The sequence below is a fragment of the Bombina bombina genome, chromosome 5, assembly GCF_027579735.1.
Source record: "Bombina bombina isolate aBomBom1 chromosome 5, aBomBom1.pri, whole genome shotgun sequence".
NCBI lineage: Eukaryota > Metazoa > Chordata > Amphibia > Anura > Bombinatoridae > Bombina > Bombina bombina.
In genome coordinates this window covers 295,220,299-295,240,369 of record NC_069503.1, presented here as the reverse complement: position 1 = coordinate 295,240,369, position 20,071 = coordinate 295,220,299, and the positions used below count along the sequence as shown (strand labels likewise).

The window sequence follows — 20,071 nt, the reverse complement described above, 5'->3', positions numbered from 1 at the left end:
GAGATGTTATTAGATGACACTACACCATAGGCATCATGCCTAAGGACAATTGCACTGACGCAGCAGCCTTTCACATTTATTCTTTAATTCATGCAACATACACTAGCTGTTAGAGTGACAAAGGTGGAATATGTCCCAGTAGTTGCGCTCCTCTGAGGCTTATGTGCGTAGAGTTAGTGTTCCTGCAAAGGGGATGCTTCCTGTATTTCAAGCTGCTATTAGGAAAGGTTAATATGTTTAAACAGGCTCTGTGATCGCCCTCTGGGTATAGGCTGCCAAAATATATTTATTAAGAGGTTGCAGTCCCTCGGAAGGTAAACAGTTCAGTGTAAAGTATGAATGCCAGTAACAGAGGAGATGCTTTATGGCACAAATATTTGCCTGTGGGGGTTTTACACTTAGTGGTCTGATCCCAGAGCAGTTTAGGCCCAAGTACAGTATTTATTATCTCTGTTAAACAGTGTGGAGCACAAATGTTCTATGATGGAATCGTATCTCGGTACCACTTTAGATCAGGTGGTTTGTGGGCCGTGTAAAATGTAAGGACTTATTGCTGTGAGGTATGTCCCACGTGGGGCTAGTATAATGTTAGGCTGTAGGCCTGGCTGAAAGGAGAGGCCCAGATGTTACCCGTAATATTGCAGCTTTAATACTGCTAGGTGGTCGTTTACTTGGACTTTGTTTATTGGGTAGACTTTTCCCCCTGTAGAAACCAGACAGTGAGGCTATATCCTGGAATCAACAAGTCAGAGTTTGATTTTTGTTTTTATTTTATGTCCCCTAACTTTCAATGCTGCAAGCTGATGAGTTCACATGTGTGGCAGCAATCTGTTGAGGGTTAATGTGATCCTCAGGGCTATGGGGGGATAAAGTGTGGCAGATCTGCTCCCCTGATAGTATATGCTTAATCTTAATATGAGTGAACTATAGTAAATGTCTCAGAGGTAACGCTAGTCAGGGAGACAGTTATGGTGTGATCCGGCTAATGGCCGCGTTGTGATAAGGGTCTAAGCTTGTTGGCCTCCGGTCACGTTGAGGGAGAGGTGTTGTGCAATAGCCCCTTCGCTATACTCTCTTACCTCTCTTCTTCTTTTCCTACGGGAGCTTGGCGGTGGCCGGATCCTGTTCACTCCGCTGGTGGTCGAGATGTAAGGCCGGGATGGTGTAGAGACCCAGGCCTCAAGATGGCGGGGATTCGTGCCAAAAAGTCAGCGGCGCAGCTCCGCTCACAGTGTGACCCCGAGGCCGCTCACCCCACAGCCCAGAACCGGTCACAGCCAGGCCGATCTCCGACACTGCTCGCCACTAGGATGTCAAGGTAGGACTTTCTGCCAGGGGAGATTCACTTGCCGGTAGTGTCAGGCCGCGTCGCTCTCACTGATGTCTGTATGGTGTGAAGCTGCTGCACCGGAGCGGAGCCCCGACCCTCCGGGCAGCAGGGGTAAACAGGCAGGGAAGTAGCTTGCTGATAGCTCAGGATGGTATATTTAGCTGGAGTGTGGGGTTGCCAGCGAACACCTCCGCTGATTGCGAGGTCACTCTTACGATGCCGAAGCGGAGCTTCCAGGCAGCAGCACAGTTGTCTTCCGTTTTATATCCCAAAGGCTTCAGTATTCCTTAACCAGTCACAAGGATCGAACTAGTGGAAGATCTGGGGTGAAATAAAACACCTTTTGTATGATTAGGATGACTAAATTTATGCTTAAATCGCTTAGTTAAGGGAGAGCTCCTGCAATGCACGTCTCTCCAGTTAGGCAGCTAGCTCCGCCCCCCCCGTTAATAAGATTTTTTAATGGTGTGAAATTTCCAATGTGAGATGATATTGGATCAAATAAATATATTCATTTCAGGTGAATATTATTTTCTAACGAGGATGTTCACACACAACCTTTTAATTCTGCTTCTGCTCCTGTCTCTGAAGACAAGGAATAATATATAGGTTTTACAGAATCATGAAGCCCTGTGTTTTATCTTTGTTTTTCCTAAATGTTCTCTTTTATTTCCATTTGTAATACAGATCCTCAAAAATCAGTGTAGAAACTTTCAAATCTCTCCAAGTAAAACCACTGAAGTGACATAAGTATTGCAGCTCTCCATGACATCTTATTACTCCTGATAAATTAATAGCAAATACAGAGTGACAAGCTGACAGTGTTAAGGTCTTTTGTTGAAATACATTAGGATTGATGATTTAGGCTTTTTTCTGTGCTGAATCATTTTGTTTATTCTCTTTCTCCTCCTTGTGTCATCTTCAAAATGCACTTCTGTTTCCACTTGTAACTTATCCTGTTTTTATTATATCCTCTGTTCTACATTGTGTCATTGGACTGTGTGATTGCGGTATTAGGATTATAAATCATAATGGCTGTTAGATATGTGCCTTTTAAATGTGATTATTTGGTCTAGATTCCTTTTGACTTTTAAATGATTTCAGTGCAGTGATTTTATCATCCATCATTTTAATGTTAATATTTCCTAATATCCTTTTAGTTAAAATATCATTTTTATGTTCTAATCTTTCAAAATGTGTTTCAATTACAAAGATCTCTAGTGAATTTAGATCTAGTGTTCTTATCATGAAATACTATAAATGTCTTACACACTTTACCAATTTGTTCTTTCTCTCCTTACTCATATTTATTGCTTGACTTACTTGCTGTGCTTATTTGTCCATTTTCTCTCACTTATAGCTTAGTACTTGTCCTGCAAGCATTTATTGATTTGCTTTTCTTGCTTTCCTTGTGCTTTACAGATTGATATCTCTGATGATTCATGTCTATGCCAATCATAAACTTAGGTTAATCAGTATGGCTTGACCTATGGAAGAAAAAGTCTTTTAATGCTTGTCCTAAATAATGATTAGTTGAGCAAGTAAAAAAAAAGGAAAGTTCTTATTTAAAGGCTTATTTCTTGTACTTTTCCTGGTAGTTACATGAGCTGAGACACATCTGAAAGAATAACTCCTTATATAATATGAATCAATAAACAAGGCCTCCGGTAATATGGATTTACAATAAGATATGTTGAATTAGTTGGGGTTTTTTTGACAGCAATAATAGACACTACAATATTTTACTTTACTTATTTAGATGCTAGGCATTTTTAATGACATTTTAATGTGTATTAAAATAGGTGAACATTTTCAAGGTGGTTTAATGAGTCAAAAATCTGTGACTTTTGTAGGTGAAGGATCAGTCTTAGAAAGCTATAAAAAGGCTGAGTAACCATAAAAAAATGAAACTAATTAGTATTTCTCTGAAACTTCTAGTGATATTAGTTGAATGAAATGTATTTATTTAGAATGTTTCATTCAAATCAGCTCTTCTGTGATTTGTTGCACAAGAGCAGGGGGGTTCAGCTGCACAAGCATTTTCTCATGCATTAATAATTTTCTGTGATGCCAATCAGACAAAGTTCCCTGGAGCTAACCTTGTCTGTCAGGCATTTTATAAATTGGGGACCTTTGGTTTGTCTGTAGGCATGACTAGACACTTTGGGGGTTGAATCTGGACATTTTTGTAGAGTTTAAATAAGATTAGGGAAGCGGTGAGAGGAATTGTCCATTAAAATGCTTGATGGTTGGGAGGTCTTTATATGTGTAAATATTAAATAGCAAAAAAATATATTGTAAAAGGGGCAAAAAGACATAAAAGATTGAAGTGAAATAGCTGGTATTTGGTGTCTGTGTCTTTTCTTTTAAAACGGGTGGAAAATTAAAGATAATAAACAATTTTGAAACCGTTAAAATATACTGACATTTTTCATTCAATTGTGCTGCTTATTCAATTAACATTCTGTGTACAATAAGTCAGTTGTGAGGTTGGATTGCAAAATTTGAAATTCCTGGGGGATATAAATAATAAGAAACAAGTGATACAAAGTGTTAAGAAAATAAAAATAAGCCCACGGGTTAATGTGGTTACATGGTATTGTCCGGAAATTTGTACAGTCAAAGACTGAAATGATGAATTTGCAGTTACATTTCAGATCTCTCTAAGTAGTCATTTTATTGTCACTGCAGACCAGCACACTGATAATGCTGATATTTTTATCTTTTGTCAATATCTTCATATTGTATTTCAGTCCCTATAATTACTAAAAACTAAAAAACTTTACCATTAAAGGAACATTAAATGCATTTTATAGATGCATTGTATATATCTGCAATTACTCATTGCATTGCAAAAGATCTGAATACAAAATAAAGGCCTAAAAGAGATATTAGGAATTCCCCTTAGATATTACAAAATGTGCATCAATGATATCCTGGACATTTGGAGGGGTGATGACAACTTAATAAATTAGTGTTTTAATATATATAATAACAGATAGGGCTCTATGTAACAAGCTCCGTAAGGAGCTTGATGGCCCCTGTTTCTGGCGAGTCTTCAGACTCGCCAGAAACAGCAGTTATGAAGCAGCGGTCACAAAGACCGCTGCTCCATAACCTGTCTGCCTGCTCTGATCAGGCGGACAGACATCGCCGGAAATCAACCCGATCGAGTACGATCGGGTTGATTGACACCCCCTGCAGACGGTCCATTGGCCGCAAGTCTGCAGGGGGTGGCGTTGCACCAGCAGCTCTTGTGAGCTGCTGGTGCAATGCTGAATACGGCGAGCGTATTGCTCGTCGTATTCTGCGAGGTCTGGCGGACCTGATCCGCAGTGTCGGATCAGGTCCGCCAGACCTTCATAACTAGAGGCCAATGACTCCTGTGAGATTTAAATGTAACTTTAGTCAAACAACTAATTATTTCTAGCACAATGTTGTCATCCACCATCATCTTTGAAAGGAATATCTAAATCACAGTTCCTAAGAACTATTAGGAATAGTTCAGACCCAATAGTGGGGTCTCACAACTGCAATTAATGAGGTAGAAGTTCATTAAACATGTTTACCATCCAAAAACCCGGGATGAACAGATCAATTAAATTAAAGATGAAACACAGAGCACATGAACAAAAATAAACCAAAACACAGAGGAATCGGATGATATTGACTTCTAAATTTGCTCCTAACACAGCTCAGTTTGGCATAATAGCTAAACATAATATGGATATCCTGACTGCTGACAAGAACTTACCATTTACAGGGATGCAGTCACCATTAATTGCATATACAAGAGCACCTGCAGATAGTTGCCTTTCCAAAATCCCTAAAACAAACTGTAATCTCTTTAACCCCTTAATGACAACAGTACTTTTCCATTTTCTGTCCATTTGTGACAAAGGCTATTTTTACATTTCTGCAGTGTTTGTGTTTAGCTGTAATTTTCCTCTTACTCATTTACTGTACCCACACATATTATATACCGTTTTTCTTGCCATTAAATGGACTTTCTAAAGATACCATTATTTTCATCATATCTTATAATTTATTATAAAAATTTTTATAAAATATGAGGAAAAAATGGAAAAAAAACACTTTTTCTAACTTTTAGCCCCAAAATCTGTTACACATCTGCAACCACCAAAAAACACCCATGCTAAATAGTTTCTAAATTTTGTCCTGAGTTTAGAAATACCCAATGTTTACATGTTCTTTGCTTTTTGTGCAAGTTATTGGGTCATAAATACAACTAGCACTTTGCTATTTCCAAACCACTTTTTTGGTATATTTCATGCCACCATTTCACCGCCAAATGCGATCAAATACAAAAAATCATTCACTTTTTCACAAATTTTTTCACAAACTTTCGGTTTCTCACTGAAATCATTTACAAACAGCTTGTGCAATTATGGCATAAATGGTTGTAAATGCTTCTCTGGGATCCCCTTTGTTCAGAAATAGCAGACATATATGGCTTTGGCGTTGCTTTTTGGTAATTAGAAGGCTGTTAAATGCCGCTGCACACCACACGTGTATTATGTCCAGCAGTGCAGGGGTTAATCAGGGAGCTTGTAGGGAATGTGTAGGGTTAATTTTAGCTTTAGTGTAGTGTAGTAGACAACCCAAAGTATTGATCTAGGCCCATTTTGGTATATTTCATGCCACCATTTCACCGCCAAATGCGATCAAATAAAAATAAATTGTTTCCTTTTTCACAAACTTTAGGTTTCTCACTGAAATTATTTACAAACAGCTTGTGCAATTATGGCACAAATGGTTGTAAATGCTTCTCTGGGATCCCCTCTGTTCAGAAATAGCAGACATATGTGGCTTTGGTGTTGCTTTTGATAATTAGAAGGCCGCTAAATGCCGCTGTGCATCACAAATGTATTATGACTAGCAGTGAAGGGGTTAATTAGGTAGCTTGTAGGGAGTTTGCAGGGTTAATTTTAGCTTTAGTGTAGAGATCAGCCTCCCACCTGAAACATCAGACCCCCTGATCCCTCCCAAACAGCTCTCTTCCCTCCCCCACCCCACAATTGTTCCCGCCATCTTAAGTACTGGCAGAAAGTCTGCCAGTACTAATATAAAAAGGTATATTTGTGTTTATTTTTTGTTTTTTAATAGCATATTTGCATATGCTGCTGTGTAGAATCCCCCCTTAGCCCCCAATATCATGGATCCCCCATCAAACAGTTCTCTAACCCTCCCCCTCTAGCCTAATGGGCGCCATCTTGGGTACTGGCAGCTGTCTGCCAGTACCCAGTTAAGTAAAAAAAAAAAAGATTCTTTAATTTTAAGATACTTTCTGTAGTGTAGCTACAACCCCCCACCCCACCCCCCCCTCCCAGAACCCTTCGATTACTTTATAAATACAATTTCCCCCCTCCTTTTCTCCCAATATATTATTTTAGTTTTCTGTAGGTAGCGGTTCCCACCCGCTCCCGCCCCGTGCACGCGCCCGCAGCCCCCCGTGCACGTGCGCGCGTCCGCGCGCGCCCCCGGGTACTCCCACCTCCGATCCCGCCCCCCTCCACATGATCACGGGCCCATTGCAGGCCGCCCACCCGCCTCCCTGTTGCGCTCCCACCCACCAACGATGCTCCGGTGCAGAGAGGGCCACAGAGTGGCTCTCTCTGCATCGGAGGCTTGTAAAGGGGTATTGCAGGATGCCTCCATATCGAGGCATCACTGCAATACCCTCAGAGCTGCTGGAAGCGATCGCAATCACTTCCAGCACTCTGTTAGACAACTGACGTACCAGGTACGTCTATTGTCATTAACTGCTTGTTAATGCATGACGTACCTGGTACATCAGTTGTCATTAAGGGGTTAAAAAGCCCTCTCTTGATCCTGACTGCATTGGGAACTACATGTCCATCTCAAAACCTTCCTTTCCTAGGAAAAGTCATTGCAAAAAGTTTTGCAATCCAACTATAACATGGATGTCAACAAAACAATATTTATGACTCATTCCAGTCATGTTTCAGGACAATAATTTCAGGACTAATTGATCTCTTGGTTGCAAAAAACAGGGGCGAGTGTTCAATACTTATCCTCCTTGACCTCTCTGCTGCATTTGACAACGTGGACCATGGAATTTTTACTAAACCACCTGCAGGATATTTGTGGGCTGAATGGTACAGTTCTAAGATGGTTCAAATAATTTCTGTCTAATAGAACCTAGAGAGTGTCATCTATGGTATTCACCTCTGCACCTGTCCTCTTGGCATGTGGAGTCTGACAGGGTTTCATCTTATCTCCCATGGTATATGCTTCCAATTAGAGATATCATAAGGCAGCATGACCTTAACTACCACTGTTAATGCAGATGATATAAAAATATACTTCTCCTTTAAGCCAAACTCAAATGTTCCGGTAGAAACAGTCAATAAATGTCTTGCTGATTTCTTTAAATGGATGAACACCAGTGGTTGAAACTAAGCCCAGACAATACAGAAGTGTATGTGGTTGGGTAGAAATAGTATGATAACTAAGCTGCAATAAGATCAAAAAATTGGTCTAGGATGTGAAGTATCAAAACTACAAACCTCAAGTCTAGCAAGAAATCTTGGTGATATTCTTGACATTGAACTTTTTGCTGAAACATCATATATCAGCCACATAACAAGCCTCATTCTTTTATTTAAAGAACATAGCCAGGATCAAGCACCTGGATTTACAGAAGATGTTCCCACGATCATCCATGCTTTGGTGACATCATGTTTAGACCATTGGAATGCACATTCTTATGGTCTCCCAGAAAAAAAACTACATCATCACCTTCAGATGTTACAAAATTCTGCAGCAAAACTGCTTACTGGCAACTCAAAATGTTGCCATGTGATACCCATCCTCCACTTTCTGCACTGGCTGCCAATAAAATGGTACAAACTATTCAAGATAGACATGCTATCCTACATAGCTTTGTATGATTAGGGACCTACTGATTGAAAATAATTACTTGTGCCCTATGTCCCAACTCACACTCATTGTTCAGCGCATGCCCGGAAGCTAAAAGTTCCAAGAATCCACCCTCATTTTTAAACAAAGACTCAAGACCTACCTGTTTACACAGACCTTTCAGGGATAAAAACTGTAAATTCTAACCCTTTTACGTTAATGTACCTTGTGTAAATTTCTTTGAGTACACCCCATAGAAAAGTGCTAAATAAGTTGTTATTTTGATGATGATTATAATTGATTGTTATTATAATATAACTACACTATCAAACCAATAATACACCTTCCATTATATTACTTTGTAATATTTTGTGTTAAATTATGCTTTTCAAAATGTGAGAAATTTTTAAGATAAAGTTAAAAAAAAAAAAATCTTTTGAGGACATTTGAGGAAGTAGTTTGAGGAAAAATAAGGTACATTTGTCCAGGTTAAAAAATGGGTTTTTTTAAAAAATTATATATATATATATATATATATATATATATATATATATATATATATATATATATATATATATATATATATATATCCTGTATATGTATTATTTAGAGAGAGAAGAATATTTAGACAAGACCGCAAGCAAAAATTCTTACGAAACCTTACGAAAGAGATTATTTCTAGCTTGCTTTAGTGATATAAAGCCTCAATGTTTCTTCATTATAATTTTTAAAGCTCATGTTCAAAAAGTGGATCATTGCTGAAAGCAGGATGATTTAACAGATGATACCAGAATTGTCATAACTCTTATACTAATATAGTTTATATTATTATAAAGCATCCAAAATCCTTAAAAGGATATATTAATATAAACCATCCTTGATGATCCTAGATCACTAAATGATTATATCAATATAAACAGTTATAACAATCTATAATACAACAATATTCATTTTGAAACACAATAAGGATGTTACCCATTTTAAATGTCAGGTTATTCAGTGGGTTTGAGGGCCCTAGAGAGGAGGAGACAGAACCACTACACTTCTTTATAGGGAAGCCTTCTGTATATTTCGGTTAAGGACCAGGAGACCCTATGGTTTCAATATTGAGGGTGAAATTATTAATATTTGGAAACAAGATTAGTTCTGTATCTTAGCATCAAGCTGTATTTTGTAGTTGGAATGTCAGACAATATTAAGTCACAAAAATATGTAAACTGTTTAAGTCTCATTATGTTGCTTTGTTGTAGGTAGGTGTTAGGTGTCCCCTTCAGGGGGTAAGTGTCAGTGCAGGCCAAAGCCTGGGGCCTAGTGTACCACCTGAGGCATATGTAGATTACCTGATAAGGGCCCCTTAGAATGACTCAGACCACGCAGTATTATGATCGAAAGCCAATTCTGTTTATTGCACAGTGCAAGCCTTTCTTATAGTAACATACAGGGTTAAGGGGATGACACGTTAGGACCGCGTCATCTTACACAGTTATACAGAGCAATTTACAAGGAAAAACTGGAACATGAGTTTCTCATAACAATAATTACATGGTCATAACAAACTACCATCTGCGGAGACAACAAGGTCGCTGGACCATCTTATTGATAGAACATTCTTCTGGGCGTGCGGCCAGGGACTTTCTACAAGGCTAACCGGCTAAGGAAAATACAATAGCAAGCATATATTTCTCACTACAGAATGAACCATTATAATAAAAGTATAATCATTACAAAATGGCTGCGGGGAACAAGATGGCTGCCGTCAGGTTCATATTACCCCTAACATACCATCCTTTTATTCTAACAGAATAACATAAAAATAGACAGGCATAGAAAATTAGTAAAGCCTTATATTATGGTAACAGAACTCTGTGAGAATACTAAAGAGAAAAATATTCCTGTGTCGTGATATACTTTTATAGGATAAGTGTCACTGCATATAGGTACAGCCCCTCCAATACCTTCCATCTAACTTCCAGCCTTCCCAAAACTACCGGTCTACCGGCACAGAGACCCAACCAGCCCCCCATCTACCCCCAAACAACGCTGCATCGTCTATCTCTCCACCTGCATTGCTAGCACCCCCCAATATGTCCAACAGTTCCTTTTCCACAGTAAAGCATGACATAGCAACAGCACAACTGTCTCTAGGTGGCCTCTGAACACTTTAAGAACAGTCTTTGTCCATTTGAGAGCGCTGCACCTTGACACTTTGCTATAATACAGTTCTCCAACAGTTCATTTGCAGTAGGGGTGCTTATCCACGATTCTTCCGCAGGGAGATACTGGAAATCTGATGGTTTGTTCATGGGGTAGACAAGGCAACCAGTGGATACCCATGGCAAGCAGACACTCGAGTCACAGGGAGTCTAGGAAGCAAACAGAAACAGTACAGGATGAGTACACACCACAATACAATCACAATTATGTCCAAATAAAACGTCACTTTCATCCTATGTCATTTAAAATCAAACAAAACATTGTTGATATATAATACAAACTAAATACATTGACATTTCTCAGAGAATAATTTACAACTTCTCTATACACTTTTAAATGATACTTCATGAATACTACGCAAGTGAAAACCTGTCAGACTTCATCAAGGGCCTGAATGGTTATGCTAAAACTTATGCTAAGGCCTGCCCTGTAGTAAGAATGGAAAAAAATAAAACAGTCAATGAAAATAAATGAATTTCTTTACACTGTCACTTTGAACTTCTAAAAGAATAAAAGAACCTTGTGTTGCTTTATTCTGGATGGCTGCTATCTATAATGTTTATAATTCTCCAACCTAAATTCTCTCACACTCCTGTATGAGGAAAGCATACAAACAGAACATCATTTAAAACTACAAGTCCTTTTAAAGGTAAACACATCTTTATGATAATAATTACTCTCTTTGACAAACATCAGGAATGACCAAATTCACTTTGCAGATACCATACTAATTAATAAAAGGGAAAAATACATTTGCTTTCATAACCCATAATTATGCTATTCCCTGAACAAACATTTCTCTGTATATTTACTATAAACTTCTAGCTTAGACGTGTCCTCCTTATGTTCTAAAGGGTGAAGGGTCTAAGATGTTATGATATATTGCAGCATTTTCCTTAAACATATTTTTATACTCAGTGGGCCATTCAATAGGGTACAATACTGTGAAGTTCACAGTTACCTTTATCTAAAAATTACTATGTTAAGCACATAAACTACAATGTGCACTAATACCAATGAAGCATATGATTTCTTATACCCAATATGATCAATAAAAATAAAACAAATACAAGAGAATACAAAACAAGCAATATAAGGAATGGAGTTAAAACAATACTCCCCTAATTTAATTGGTTGACCCTGTAACAGCATAACAGGTCCTCCATATCGAGCGGTAAGGCACAGTCCAGAGAAGGATAGTCTTTATGTCCTGAAGACACACATCAGAGGAAACAGTCATAGATTACCCAGAGTCCAGTTCTGGGGCTGGTACCAGCATGCAAAGCAAAGAATGGATCCAAAGATAGTTCAGCAACTTTTTCTTTCATGTAATTAGCAAGAGTCCATGAGCTAGTGACGTATGGGATATACATTCCTACCAGGAGGGGCAAAGTTTCCCAAACCTCAAAATGCCTATAAATACACCCCTCACCACACCCACAATTCAGTTTTACAAACTTTGCCTCCGATGGAGGTGGTGAAGTAAGTTTGTGCTAGATTCTACGTTGATATGCGCTCCGCAGCAAGTTGGAGCCCGGTTTTCCTCTCAGCGTGCAGTGAATGTCAGAGGGATGTGAGGAGAGTATTGCCTATTTGAATGCAGTGATCTCCTTCTAAGGGGTCTAATTCATAGGTTCTCTGTTATCGGTCGTAGAGATTCATCTCTTACCTCCCTTTTCAGATCGACGATATACTCTTATATATACCATTACCTCTGCTGATTCTCGTTTCAGTACTGGTTTGGCTATCTACTATATGTAGATGAGTGTCCTGGGGTAAGTAAGTCTTATTTTCTGTGACACTCCTAGCTATGGTTGGGCACTTTGTTTATAAAGTTCTAAATATATGTATTCAAACATTTATTTGCCTTGACTCAGAATGTTCAACTTTCCTTATTTTCAGACAGTCAGTTTCATATTTGGGATAATGCATTTTAACATTTTTCTTACCTTAAAATTTGACTTTTTCCCTGTGGGCTGTTAGGCTCGCGGGGGCTGAAAATGCTTCATTTTATTGCGTCATTCTTGGCGCGGACTTTTTTGGCGCAAAAATTCTATTTCCGTTTCCGGCGTCATACGTGTCGCCGGAAGTTGCGTCATTTTTTGACGTTATTTTGCGCCAAAAATGTCGGCGTTCCGGATGTGGCGTCATTTTTGGCGCCAAAAAGCATTTAGGCGCCAAATAATGTGGGCGTCTTATTTGGCACGAAAAAATATGGGCGTCACTTTTGTCTCCACATTATTTAAGTCTCATTTTTTATTGCTTCTGGTTGCTAGAAGCTTGTTCTTTGGCATTTTTTCCCATTCCTGAAACTGTCATTTAAGGAATTTGATCAATTTTGCTTTATATATATGTTGTTTTTTCTCTTACATATTGCAAGATGTCTCACGTTGCATCTGAGTCAGAAGATACTACAGGAAAATCGCTGTCAAGTGCTGAATCTACCAAAGCTAAGTGTATCTGCTGTAAACTTTTGGTAGCTATTTCTCCAGCTGTTGTTTGTATTGATTGTCATGACAAACTTGTTAAAGCAGATAATATTTCCTTTAGTAAAGTACCATTGCCTGTTGCAGTTCCTTCAACATCTAAGGTGCAGAATGTTCCTGATAATATAAGAGATTTTGTTTCTGAATCCATAAAGAAGGCTATGTCTGTTATTTCTCCTTCTAGTAAACGTAAAAAATCTTTTAAAACTTCTCTCCCTACAGATGAATTTTTAACTGAACATCATCATTCTGATTCTGATGATTCCTCTGGTTCAGAGGATTCTGTCTCAGAGGTTGATGCTGATAAATCTTCATATTTATTTAAAATGGAATTTATTCGTTCTTTACTTAAAGAAGTCCTAATTGCTTTAGAAATAGAGGATTCTGGTCCTCTTGATACTAAATCTAAACGTTTAAATAAGGTTTTTAAATCTCCTGTAGTTATTCCAGAAGTTTTTCCTGTCCCTGATGCTATTTCTGCAGTAATTTCCAAAGAATGGGATAATTTGGGTAATTCATTTACTCCTTCTAAACGTTTTAAGCAATTATATCCTGTGCCGTCTGACAGATTAGAATTTTGGGACAAGATCCCTAAAGTTGATGGGGCTATTTCTACCCTTGCTAAACGTACTACTATTCCTACGTCAGATGGTACTTCGTTTAAGGATCCTCTAGATAGGAAAATTGAGTCCTTTCTAAGAAAAGCTTATCTGTGTTCAGGTAATCTTCTTAGACCTGCTATATCTTTGGCTGATGTTGCTGCAGCTTCAACTTTTTGGTTGGAAACTTTAGCGCAACAAGTAACACATCGTGATTCTCATGATATTATTATTCTTCTTCAACATGCTAATAATTTTATCTGTGATGCCATTTTTGATATTATCAGAGTTGATGTCAGGTTTATGTCTCTAGCTATTTTAGCTAGAAGAGCTTTATGGCTTAAAACTTGGAATGCTGATATGGCTTCTAAATCAACTTTACTTTCCATTTCTTTCCAGGGTAACAAATTATTTGGTTCTCAGTTGGATTCCATTATTTCAACTGTTACTGGTGGGAAAGGAACTTTTTTACCACAGGATAAAAAATCTAAAGGTAAAAACAGGGCTAATAATCGTTTTCGTTCCTTTCGTTTCAACAAAGAACAAAAGCCTGATCCTTCATCCTCAGGAGCAGTTTCAGTTTGGAGACCATCTCCAGTTTGGAATAAATCCAAGCCAGCTAGAAAGGCAAAGCCTGCTTCTAAGTCCACATGAAGGTGCGGCCCTCATTCCAGCTCAGCTGGTAGGGGGCAGGTTACATTTTTTCAAGGAAATTTGGATCAATTCTGTTCACAATCTTTGGATTCAGAGCATTGTTTCAGAAGGGTACAGAATTGGTTTCAAGTTGAGACCTCCTGCAAAGAGATTTTTTCTTTCCCGTGTCCCAGTAAATCCAGTAAAAGCTCAAGCATTTCTGAAATGTGTTTCAGATCTAGAGTTGACTGGAGTAATTATGCCAGTTCCAGTTCCGGAACAGGGGATGGGGTTTTATTCAAATCTCTTCATTGTACCAAAGAAGGAGAATTCTTTCAGACCAGTTCTGGATCTAAAAATATTGAATCGTTATGTAAGGATACCAACGTTCAAGATGGTAACTGTAAGGACTATCTTACCTTTTGTTCAGCAAGGGAATTATATGTCCACAATAGATTTACAGGATGCATATCTGCATATTCCGATTCATCCAGATCATTATCAGTTCCTGAGATTCTCGTTTCTGGACAAGCATTACCAGTTTGTGGCTCTGCCGTTTGGCCTAGCTACAGCTCCAAGAATTTTTACAAAGGTTCTCGGTGCCCTGCTGTCTGTAATCAGAGAACAGGGTATTGTGGTATTTCCTTATTTGGACGATATCTTGGTACTTGCTCAGTCTTTACATTTAGCAGAATCTCATACGAATCGACTTGTGTTGTTTCTTCAAGATCATGGTTGGAGGATCAATTTACCAAAAAGTTCTTTGATTCCTCAGACAAGGGTAACCTTTCTAGGTTTCCAGATGGATTCAGTGTCCATGACTCTGTCTTTAACAGACAAGAGACGTCTAAAGTTGATTACAGCTTGTTGAAACCTTCAGTCACAATCATTCCCTTCGGTAGCCTTATGCATGGAAATTCTAGGTCTTATGACTGCTGCATCGGACGCGATCCCCTTTGCTCGTTTTCACATGCGACCTCTTCAGCTCTGTATGCTGAAGCAATGGTGCAAGGATTACACGAAGATATCTCAATTAATATCTTTAAAACCGATTGTTCGACACTCTCTAACATGGTGGACAGATCACCATCGTTTAATTCAGGGGGCTTCTTTTGTGCTTCCGACCTGGACTGTAATTTCAACAGATGCAAGTCTCACAGGTTGGGGAGCTGTGTGGGGATCTCTGACGGCACAAGGAGTTTGGGAATCTCAGGAGGTGAGATTACCGATCAATATTTTGGAACTCCGTGCAATTTTCAGAGCTCTTCAGTTTTGGCCTCTTCTGAAGAGAGAATCGTTCATTTGTTTTCAGACAGACAATGTCACAACTGTGGCATACATCAATCATCAAGGAGGGACTCACAGTCCTCTGGCTATGAAAGAAGTATCTCGAATTTTGGTTTGGGCGGAATCCAGCTCCTGTCTAATCTCTGCGGTTCATATCCCAGGTATAGACAATTGGGAAGCGGATTATCTCAGTCGCCAAACGTTGCATCCGGGCGAATGGTCTCTTCACCCAGAGGTATTTCTTCAGATTGTTCAAATGTGGGAACTTCCAGAAATAGATCTGATGGCGTCCCATCTAAACAAGAAACTTCCCAGGTATCTGTCCAGATCCTGGGATCCTCAGGCGGAGGCAGTGGATGCATTATCACTTCCTTGGAAGTATCATCCTGCCTATATCTTTCCGCCTCTAGTTCTTCTTCCAAGAGTAATCTCCAAGATTCTGAAGGAATGCTCGTTTGTTCTGCTGGTAGCTCCGGCATGGCCTCACAGGTTTTGGTATGTGGATCTTGTCCGGATGGCCTCTTGCCAACCGTGGACTCTTCCGTTAAGACCAGACCTTCTGTCACAAGGTCCTTTTTTCCATCAGGATCTGAAATCCTTAAATTTAAAGGTATGGAGATTGAACGCTTGATTCTTGGTCAAAGAGGTTTCTCTGACTCTGTGATTAATACTATGTTACAGGCTCGGAAATCTGTATCTCGAGAGATATATTATAGAGTCTGGAAGACTTATATTTCTTGGTGTCTTTCTCATCATTTTTCCTGGCATTCTTTTAGAATACCGAGAATTTTACAGTTCCTTCAGCATGGTTTAGATAAGGGTTTGTCCGCAAGTTCTTTGAAAGGACAAATCTCTGCTCTTTCTGTTCTTTTTCACAGAAAGATTGCTATTCTTCCTGATATTCATTGTTTTGTACAAGCTTTGGTTCGTATAAAACCTGTCATTAAGTCAATTTCTCCTCCTTGGAGTTTGAATTTGGTTCTGGGAGCTCTTCAAGCTCCTCCGTTTGAACCTATGCATTCATTGGACATTAAATTACTTTCTTGGAAAGTTTTGTTCCTTTTGGCCATCTCTTCTGCCAGAAGAGTTTCTGAATTATCTGCTCTTTCTTGTGAGTCTCCTTTTCTGATTTTTCATCAGGATAAGGCGGTGTTGCGAACTTCTTTTGAATTTTTACCTAAAGTTGTGAATTCCAACAACATTAGTAGAGAAATTGTGGTTCCTTCATTATGTCCTAATCCTAAGAATTCTAAGGAGAAATCGTTGCATTCTTTGGATGTTGTTAGAGCTTTGAAATATTATGTTGAAGCTACGAAATCTTTTCGTAAGACTTCTAGTCTATTTGTTATCTTTTCCGGTTCTAGAAAAGGCCAGAAAGCTTCTGCCATTTCTTTGGCATCTTGGTTGAAATCTTTAATTCATCTTGCCTATGTTGAGTCGGGTAAAACTCCGCCTCAGAGAATTACAGCTCATTCTACTAGGTCAGTTTCTACTTCCTGGGCGTTTAGGAATGAAGCTTCGGTTGACCAGATCTGCAAAGCAGCGACTTGGTCCTCTTTGCATACTTTTACTAAATTCTACCATTTTGATGTATTTTCTTCTTCTGAAGCAGTTTTTGGTAGAAAAGTACTTCAGGCAGCGGTTTCAGTTTGAATCTTCTGCTTATGTTTTTCGTTAAACTTTATTTTGGGTGTGGATTATTTTCAGCAGGAATTGGCTGTCTTTATTTTATCCCTCCCTCTCTAGTGACTCTTGTGTGGAAAGATCCACTTCTTGGGTAGTCATTATCCCATACGTCACTAGCTCATGGACTCTTGCTAATTACATGAAAGAAAACATAATTTATGTAAGAACTTACCTGATAAATTCATTTCTTTCATATTAGCAAGAGTCCATGAGGCCCGCCCTTTTTTTGTGGTGGTTATGATTTTGTATAAAGCACAATTATTCCAATTCCTTATTTTATATGCTTTCGCACTTTTTTATCACCCCACTTCTTGGCTATTCGTTAAACTGAATTGTGGGTGTGGTGAGGGGTGTATTTATAGGCATTTTGAGGTTTGGGAAACTTTGCCCCTCCTGGTAGGAATGTATATCCCATACGTCACTAGCTCATGGACTCTTGCTAATATGAAAGAAATGAATTTATCAGGTAAGTTCTTACATAAATTATGTTTTTTACTGCAGTATGGTGGTTAAAACAAGCTTGACAAAAGGTCTTTCATCTTTATCTTTTCTTTCTTTAAAGGTTTACTTGCTTTCAATCTTTAATCTTTTGAAGAGTGCACTTATGGAATTTTGCCTGTACAGATTTCACCTAAATATGGAAACTCAAAAATAATTCAGTTAGTGTGTTTCAATCTTTGAAGACAGCTTCATGATCTCATCCTGCAAATACAAATATAGTGTTAAGAACCAAATAGAAAAATAAAACATTTTAGGCATCTGAAATATGAGAGCAAAATAAAACACAGAAAGACAATAAAAAGATCTAATCCACCAGGGAGGGAAAAAAAGGAGTGGGGTGTGGGTGTACAGGCTACGACCGGGGGTGGCCAGCAAGGTAGATGCTTTTCCGTGGCCAGATTCCCAATGAAGGAAAGTTCTAGACAATCCTAGGGACGTAGTGCACCCTGCATAGGGGTAAGACAAGGAAATTTTAGGGCACAGCTGGTGGTTAGACAATAACTTTGTACGAGGAGATTCAAAACGTTTTAGGTTCACCTCCTAAAAGCAATCACCCCCATTACATAACGATATTCATCAATACTCATCAATACTTCCCCCATGTTTGCGTGAAACATCTCATGTGACACGCAAACACAAGATAACAAGAAACTGAACGACAAATCATGCACTCCACTCATGCAGAGACAATTCTCAATAGCAAGCAAAATGAAATACACTTCACAATTCCATATGCTGTCCATACAGCACGCTTCCACACGTAGTCACAAAAGAGAAAAACATAACAAACAAACAGTGAAAACCAATCGTTCTTGTCTTTCACAAAACAAAACATTAGCTGCTGCCACAAATTTCAAACAACCACAATTAACTTAGAATGCACCACATATTCTGACATTCACTGAAATGCAACACTCTCAGAACACTACAAACAATTAAAAACATCCACTATGTACAAACACAGCAGATGCCCAAAAACCTTAAGTTGCAGATTGTACAAATAAAATTGCGCTTATTTGGGAACGATCATATAACCACGGTAGCCACTGTTAAAGGGACATTCTAGGATAAATGAAAATTTCATTATTCAGATAGGACTTTTAATTTTAACCAACCTCCCTGGATTAAACCAAACATAGGTAGGCTTATATGCTAATTTTTTAAGCCTTTGAGGGCTGCCTCTTATCACAGGCTCTCATTACAACACCAAGAGACAAAATACACGTAAGCCATATAAATAAAACTAAAACTGTGATCAGATAAATTAGCAAGTTATATAAATGCAGTAGAATCAGATAAAATGTGCATCATTTGTTTTAGGGGTGTTTATTTGTAGACACCTTATAGACCACGGCTTAGCTGTTAAGCAGCAATCAAAGTCATTGCAATAATAGTGGTAGACTAGTTAATAACCAAATAACTATATATATTTTAAAGTGTCACTGAAATCACTTCAGTAAATAATATTTCATTTATTCATTAAACGCAGTGGGGGTTATTTTAAATAACAAAGAGTTATATCTGTGATATACAGTTTGACAGCCACAGAAATAAAATTATCATTTTTAGGAAATATTCTGTGACAGAATATAACATAAATACTGGTTCCTTTGTAGTGAGCAATTTATATTTATCATTTTTTATAACATAGAACACCAGTACTGCCGCTTTAAATGTAACGTGCAAATTGTTCCAAACAGAGAAACTTTTTTTTTTTAAAGAAAAGCAAAACATGCACAGTGTTATCATTCTTCTCAAGGATAGTGAGGCAAGCTCAAAGTTTCATTTCTACTTACAGGAGAAACACTGTTTATTGCTTAAAAATATAAAATTCACACTAAAACTTGATAAATGCTAATTAGTTTAACCACAACAAAATGATTGGATTTAACGTTGTATATAATTTGATATTCACCATTCTGCAGTTGTCCAGCCAAATATAACAACCGTATATAACACAAAAAATAAGCTTTCTGAAAAAAGAATACTAATACAATTTCCCCTTTAAATTATTCCCACTGATCCTTATAATAAAAAATGCATACGGACGTTCATTAAATAGCCTAAACAAGCATAAGAAGCATAAGAACGCACTCACAGTGGGATGCAGGCTAGTTAAAGGGACATTTCAACCAAACTAAAAATAATCTTAAATTGAAACTGCTAACACAGTGAAATATACTAGTGTTAGGCTTACAGTAAACCTCATCGTCTTTTATGTAAATATTCCCTTAAATTCTCAGATGTTATATCAGTTTTCCTGTATCCCTTTAAATATTTTCACTCCTCTGTTTTTTCTCGTTTTTTTTTTCTTTTCTGTCCGCTAGTCTCACGGATCCCTACACTAAAATTGTAGACAACTTATCACTTCAGTTTGCATTACAGAGAAAATTAAGTTATACTGCAAAAAGAAATATCTGCGATCTAAACGG

The 20,071-nt window shown here is 38.2% G+C and overlaps 1 protein-coding gene across 1 annotated transcript in view; it reads left to right on the top strand.

The window, feature by feature from the left end:
* The window catches only part of CALCR (calcitonin receptor), a 1,065,293-nt gene that overhangs the window by 889,371 nt on the left and 155,851 nt on the right, over positions 1 to 20,071 (top strand). The gene's annotated exons all lie outside the window — the stretch shown is intronic.